Consider the following 7,621-nt stretch of genomic DNA (forward strand, 5'->3'; position numbering starts at 1 on the left):
GCTTGTCATGCCACTGGAAGCATATGGAAATTAAAAGGGATGCATTAACTGCAAGTTGCAACCAATGTAATTGTGGGCTATGAAGTTTGGTGGCAGCTTTCTCTAAAAACCGTAGAAAGCTATACTGGGCACTAGTGCAAGCTAAATCATTTAGCATAATGATAAAATAATCAATAATTATATATAAAATTATAAGCATTATTGGTCTCTAACACAAAAATATAAACTCTAACATGTCTCTTAACTGTCCAACGGTGTCCATACTAGGTTCATTTAGTTGCATTGGTTCTTTTGACCGGGTCTTTGAGCGAATGACACCACTAAAATCTACTAGCAACTTGATATTTAGCGCCACTAAATCTTGCCTAAGGCACTTTAGTGGATATTTAGCACTGCTAAATCTCATCAAACTCTTTTATCGGACGTAGCGGACAAATATTGCATAGCGTAGCTGTCGTGGTGTGCAAACCCACAGCCGGGTAGCGTAGTGCACCCGCCTAAACCCAGAGGGTGAGTACTCGGGGGTTAGTGTGACAGAACCGCCCAAATTAAACCGGCTTAAGTGCACTAACTATCATTTTAAGCGTTAATCAAGTTATAGTGCACTTAAAACGGTGTAATCCGGCAGCCTGTGGGGTTAAGGATCGAAAACACCGGAAGTCTCGCACGAAGACAAGCACAGATGATTACAACCAGACTAAAGTTCTCAAAATTTAGTTTACAAAGCAAAGTATTACAATTAAATTTAAATAAAAGTTATCAGAGTTAAAAGTGCAGCAGAAATTTAGAAAGTAAGTTCAGTTTGAAAACCACGAGATCTACGAAGTCGGGAGGATGTCACATCGAGCCCACCGACGTGAATCCTGGTCAGCTTCCACCAACAATAAATACCTAAAAATAGGGTAACAACAAACCCTGAGTATACTAATACTCAGCAAGGCTTACCCGACTAAGGGTATAATTAGCCCATTATCTAGACATGCAAGGCTTTTTGACTCTGGAGTTTGTTTTGATGAAAAGTTACTAATACTAGATCCTTACTTTCAATATTTTAGTTCAATTTAAGTTTATCAAGTACCAACTAGATTTGCCTAAACATCTAAAACAAGCATGGTTGATCACATTAATCTTTACAGAGTACTACAAACATATCTCATCATACTTCTCTTCTCATTTTTCACTTCTTTACTACGATGTGACACAGTGACCAAGGTTCTCTTAACCGAGAGAGACGGCGAATCGATCCGATTTAACCTTGCAAGGTGGACCTAACTCACACGACACGTGCAGCCACGCCGGACCACATATGTCAACCGTTCCCATCATTACCCCGACGTCTGAATCACGCCTGCCAAAACCCGGGTGAGGAGCCCCACACGGCGAACACCCAGTGGACCCGAGGGCGACTACAACACCCGCCATCATCCCACTCCCAGAGTAGCAAGTCGCGATTCAAAGTATCGTTGCAAATCAGGTATTTAGCTTACCGGTTTCGACTACCTCATACTTCCGGCATGTGGTTAGTACTGTTCAAACTCGGTCAGCAATGCCAACAACGGTACGGTCTTCAATCGACACAGGCGGAGGCTTACTTTCCATCCATTTCATATCTAGAACCAATTCATCTCCGCCCGGTCTTCATTTCTCTTTCCTCATTGAATCATTCTCAAACCACATTGCCACAAGTAACAAGATCTTAAATCTCGCGAGTGACAGGAATCACTCGACTTCTACCGAGATCCTACTTAGCAGAGCATTTCTAACGACATCTGCATACTAGTATAGACTCATAGGTACCTAGGGAGAAACATGCATGCTAGGGTTCCACACAACTCCTAAAAAATGTAAATGCACAAATACTTAAATAAACATTGAATACTCAAATTAGGGGTTATGCTCCGGGGCTTTCCTGGGTTTGACACCAAGTCAGTTAATTAGCTTGTAGTCTTGCACCGGCTTAACATCATTCCAGTCCAAGCATGCACTCCAATCGGTCCTTCCATCTTCTGGATTGGTTCACCTGTGCACCATCTTCTGGCTCAGCTTCAACATTGCCCTCCGGTTCCACGTGTCGCACATTTAGCGTACCTAGATGATATGCAACGATACAAATACAATGCGATTAAAGGAAAAACATGACTGGGCAATCATTTATCGAGTAAACACAACAAACAAACTCAAAAGGCAACCGGGTTGGTGCTACAACACGAGAGTTCAATCAAGTATTTTAGCCTGAAGTGTTTCCTACAAAAAATGTGACTAACTTGCTTAGGAAGACTAAGCATAAACCTAGAGCAAAAAGAAGTAAGCTCTGGACTTTATTTACTAACCAACAAACACAAGCAAAGTACATAAAAATAAGCAACAAACTGGTTCTAGCATGGTTAGCATGATTACCCAGGAAACAAGAATTATCTACTGAATTTAACATGTAGGAAATCACCTCTTAGCAACACACAAGAGAACAACTATATATTTAGGAACCAAACAAGGGCAACAACTTGACATTCAGCAAGGACCTGATAGCACAAATTAATTAGCATGATAAGGTACTGATAAAGACTGTAAAAACAATTTACCAACATTTATTGCTAACATAAAGCATTTATTTTAGCTTAAATAAGACAAACTGAACAAAAATAGATTTACATACATGTGCATATATTTTGGATATGAATTTTTTACAGTAAACTAAGCATGCCAAGAGTATACTACTGCATAAATTTCATAATTTTTCGACTTCCAAAACTATAGATATTAAATAAACAAGCTAAAACAAGCATTATTCATGATTAAATCAAAACATCACAAAAACATTAAACAACTAGCATGTTAAATATTTTTCCTAAGTTATACATGTCAAAACAAAGCTAACCCAACAAGTTTTACATTTTTTTCCATTTTTTATACTATTTACTATGCATTTTCAAAGCTTGCAACCACTTAAAATAACATTTAAAATAGAGCAAAAACTATTTAGAAACTGAAGATCAACCTATAAGGAAAGTTGTAGATCTTAGAATAATGAATCCAACAAATTTTAGTTTGCATTTTTCTGATTTTTCTACGATTTACTATGATATTTTAAAGTTTAAGCCAATGTATTACAAAAGAACCCTTCGCAGCACTATTCATATGAGTCATAGACTTCGCAGAAAACCCCCTGGACTTGTGTTAATTGTTGCTCGAGGTCCCTGGTCGCAATTTGGAACAGAGGAGCGCACGGGGAGCTCGATTCCGGCGACGATGCTCACCGGCGGCGAGGGGAAAGAGGGGGGAAAGCACGAGGGCGACGAGAGCAACCTGTGGGCGTGCTCGGTGTGGGTTGGGATGGCCGGGAAGGGGATCCCCCACGGCGAGCAGCAGGCGGCGGCGACGGCAAGCCGCGGCGGCGAGGTTCCGGTGGCCGATTCGGGGCGGGCTCGGGCCGAGGAGCACCGGTGGGGCGTGAGGAAGCTCGTTGCGGGCTCGGTTTGGGAGGAAGAGGGCCGGAGGGGAAGGCTCCATGGTGAGCTGTCCATGGCGGACGGTGGTTTCGCCGGCAAGCTCAGCTCGCGACCGCGGCGGCCTTGGCGGCGATGGCGCAGGACGCGCGGGCGGCGCAAGGCGGCGTGCGGCGGCGAGGGCAGGCCTGGCCTCACGTCCATCAAATCTGGCGGAGCTAGGGCTCGCGACCTGCGCGGCCAGCAGGGCCGACGCGGCGTGCGGTGGCATGCAGGCGGCCGGCGGCGCAGGCGTGCGGCAACGGCGTTCACGCGCGAGTAGGAGAGGCATGGCGTGGTCTGAGCAGCAGCGGCGCGGTTCGGCTCGTGGCCGTGCCGATCATGGTGGTGCACGCGCGAGAGAGAGGCGAGGAAGTGAGCGAGGAGGAGACGATGCTGTGGACGACTTGAACACGAGAACGTGCTGGCCGGTTCGAGAGACTTCGGAAAGAAATATCTGGACCCATAAACTATACCCGATTAGCACTAATGATCAAGTTAAGCTCCCAATTAATCCTAATTAAGGTAAATAACACACGGGGTGTTACAGTTAGCTAGGATTAGCCCAACCTCAGAGCAAGAACACGATGAACACAACTGGTTTAGAGTGGTTCGGGCCGCCGGTGCGTAATACCCTATGTCCACTGTGTGTTGTATTGCTTGTGCTCTCCAGCTGAGTCTCGAGAGAGTCTGAGCATCTGTGTTCTAGCGGGCGTGCTCTCCCTTTTATATGTCCAAGGGGAGCACGTACACTGAGCGGGGCCCCGACATGTGGAGCCAGCGATGTATTATAAACTACACTTTGGCCTTCAATGCCTCAGATCCGGAGATCTTGTCGTCGGCTTCCGTGCGTAGCTTCTGACTAGGGATGGTCTTGAGCTGTCCTGTCAGAGTAGAGTCTAGCCTCTGCAGCCACGCGTCGAGGTCGTGATGAAGCGCCGAACTACTAACTCAGTCCACTGTAGCAGCGTGCACTGTTGCTCCAGTCAGTAGCTGGTCATCTTGACTCGTTGCCCATGCGCACGGCACTGAGTCTTTAATGCTTGTCTTGGTAACTGATGAGCCGCCTCGGTAACTGGCGATCCACAGTGTGTACTGACAAAATCTGCCCTGTGCCCAGAGGCAGCAGAGCCTGCCTCAACCACTCGCACTTAATGCGGGTGGGTGAGGAAGCTTCCAGCGGAAGGCTTGCGCCCGCGCCCGCGAGTGCGTGACACGTGACGACTCCGGACCCCTCCCGAGCAGCTAGTTGAGCCGATAGCTCACGGGGGTCCGGATAGTCATGTGGAGGTCTCGGACCCATCTGCGGGAGTCCGGATGGCACGTGGAGGTCCCGGACCCACCTGCGGGGGTCCGGGTCCGCGGGCACAGGTGCTGAGTATTTCCACCTCTGGGACACGTGGTGACACCGGACCCGTCCCCGAGCGGGAAGCGGGTCCGGGACCGTTGGTCCGGTGAGATGGAGTTGGACCCCAGGGGTCCGGCTGCTCAGCTCCTTAGGGCATAGTTACGGATAACTACGCGAGTCTTCGCACAGTAGGAGTGGGTATCCCAGCTGCAGGGTACCGACAGAGGCCCCCGGGCCCGCCTCGGGAGAGGCAACGAACCCGCAGGTGGGGCCACTACTGTGAGCAACTAGGCTGCTTCTGGCGCCCAGAGGATAATTACATTAGAGCGGCCTGCTGCTTGTACACTATGGCTGTGTTTAGATCCGTAAAATGGTGGTAAAAAAAGTCACATCGGACACTATAGCACACTGTAGTACTTTTCGTTTGTTTGTGATAATTGTTGTCCTACCATGACCTAACTAGGCTCAAAAGATTCGTCTCGTCGTGTACATCAAAACTATGCAATTAGTTTTTTTATTTACCTACATTTAATGCTCCATGCATAAGGTAAAAGATTTGATGTGATAGGTGAATAGTGAAGTTTGGAGAGAGAAATTTTAGTTTGCATTGGAGAGAGGCAACGAACCCGCAGGTGGGGCCACTACTGTGAGCAACTAGGTTGCTTCTGGCGCCCAGCGGTGCGCGCCGCAAGGGTCTTGTCCTACGTCGTCCATCCTTTGGGTCACCTGCTGCATCATCACGTTTGGACCTACACATGACTCAAGGTAGATGCTTAGTAGTATGCCCACGGGTCCCAAATCCTGTTGGCTGTAATACTTTGAGATAGACAGCAAGGTTCAGTGAACGGAGCTCAAGGGGCTGGCCTTTAGGTTAAGAGAAAGTCGGGACCTCCAGGTTCCCAGTCCTAGGTACTACGGCACTCATTCATAGGAGGTGGTGCGTGCAGGCTTAGGGTACGGAACCAGGCTAAGCGGCTACACGGCTCCGGACCTTCCCGGAGAATGAGTGCACTTCCCTGAACCTGCAGGTTCCCAGGGGTCCGAACCACTCTCTTCCATGAGGGGTCTCGAGCTAAGTCACTAACTATCCAACTCAATTCGGACTACAATCACCGCACAAGAGTAAGAAGCCACGTGGGGGTTAGCGCAAACAGAATGCGTAGATTGAAATTGGAATATAACATCCTTAGAGGCGAACTGACAATAAACTTTTCCTTTATAACTAGATGCACATGAGATGTGCGATGTAAGCCAGAACACGAGTTTATGAGGCCGGACCTATCCGGACCTCCGGGCCCCCAGTCTTAGGTACTACGGTACTCGCCCTAGGGAGGTAGAGCATGCAGGCTTAGGGTACGGAACCAGGCTAAGCGGCTACACGGCTTCGGACCTCCCCGGAGGGTGAGTACGCTTCCCTGAACCTGATTCGCAGAGGTCCGGACCCCTCCACGGGGGAGCTCACCGGACTGGACCACACGCAAGTACTACCTAGTTACAAAGGAAAAGGTTTTATTCCCTGCTGGGCCTCTAAGGGTAGGAGTTACAGAGATGTAGAGTCGGGGGTGCGACCGGAGTCGGCTTTCCGCCGGAGAGAGCCACCAGAGTCGGCTTAGTGCGACCGGAGTGGGCTTTCCGCCGAAGCGGGCTTGGTGCGACCGGAGTCGGCTTTCCGCCGGAGCGGGCTTGGTGCGACCGGAGTCGGCTTTCCACCGGAGCGGGCTTCCTCACATGAGTGAGGTATGCTGCGAGCTAGGATTTGTCGCTCCGCTGCTCGCAGCTTGTGAGGGAGCCCTTGACGGGCGCCCTGACTCTTGCCGACGTGCAGCGCGCGCCGCTGCCGACGGTGGCTGCTCCACGGGCACGGTTGCCCCTGGCGCAGGAAGGCGAGAGACGTGTGGCGCGGATGACGCCACACCCTCCGTCATCTCCACGTCGTCGTCGTGGTGGGAGTGCTCAACCACCCGAGCCATGGAGATGGGCAAGAGATGAGCTAAAACTAGCTAAAGCGCCCCTACCTGGTGCGCCAGATGTCGTGGTGTGCAAACCCACAGCCGGGTGGCGTAGTGCACCCGCCTAAACCCAGAGGGTGAGTACTCGAGGGTTAGCTAAGATTAGCCCAATCTCAGAGGAAGAACACGATAAACACAGCTGGTTTAGAGTGGTTCGGGCCGCCGGAGCGTAATACCCTACGTCCACTGTATGTTGTATTGCTTACGCTCTCCAGCTGAGTCTCGAGAGAGTCTGAGCATCTGTGTTCTAGCGGGCGTGCTCTCCCTTTTATATGTCCAAGGGGAGCACGTACACTGAGCGGGGCCCCGACATGTGGAGCCGGCGATGTATTATAAACTACACTTTGGCCTTCAATGCCTCAGATCCGGAGATCATGTCGTCGGCTTCCGTGCGTAGCTTCTGACCAGAGATGGTCTTGAGCTGTCCTGTCAGAGTAGAGTCTAGCTTCTGCAGCCGTGCGTCGAGGTCGCGATGAAGCGCCGAACTACTGACTCAGTCCACTATAGCAGCGTGCACTGTTGCTCCAGTCAGTAGCTGGTCATCATGACTCATCGCCCATGCACACGATGCTGAGTCTTTAATGCTTGTCTTGGTAACTGACGAGCCGCCTCGGTAACTGGCGATCCACAGTATGGACTGACAAAATCTGCCCCGTGCCCAGAGGCAGCAGAGCCTGCCTCAACCACTCGCACTTAATGCTGCTGGTGGGTGAGGGAGCTTCCAGCGGAAGGCTTGCGCCCGCGCCCGCGTCTGCATGACACGTGGCGACTCCGGACCCCTC

The sequence above is a fragment of the Panicum virgatum genome, chromosome 1N, assembly GCF_016808335.1.
Source record: "Panicum virgatum strain AP13 chromosome 1N, P.virgatum_v5, whole genome shotgun sequence".
Classification (NCBI taxonomy): Eukaryota; Viridiplantae; Streptophyta; class Magnoliopsida; order Poales; family Poaceae; genus Panicum; species Panicum virgatum.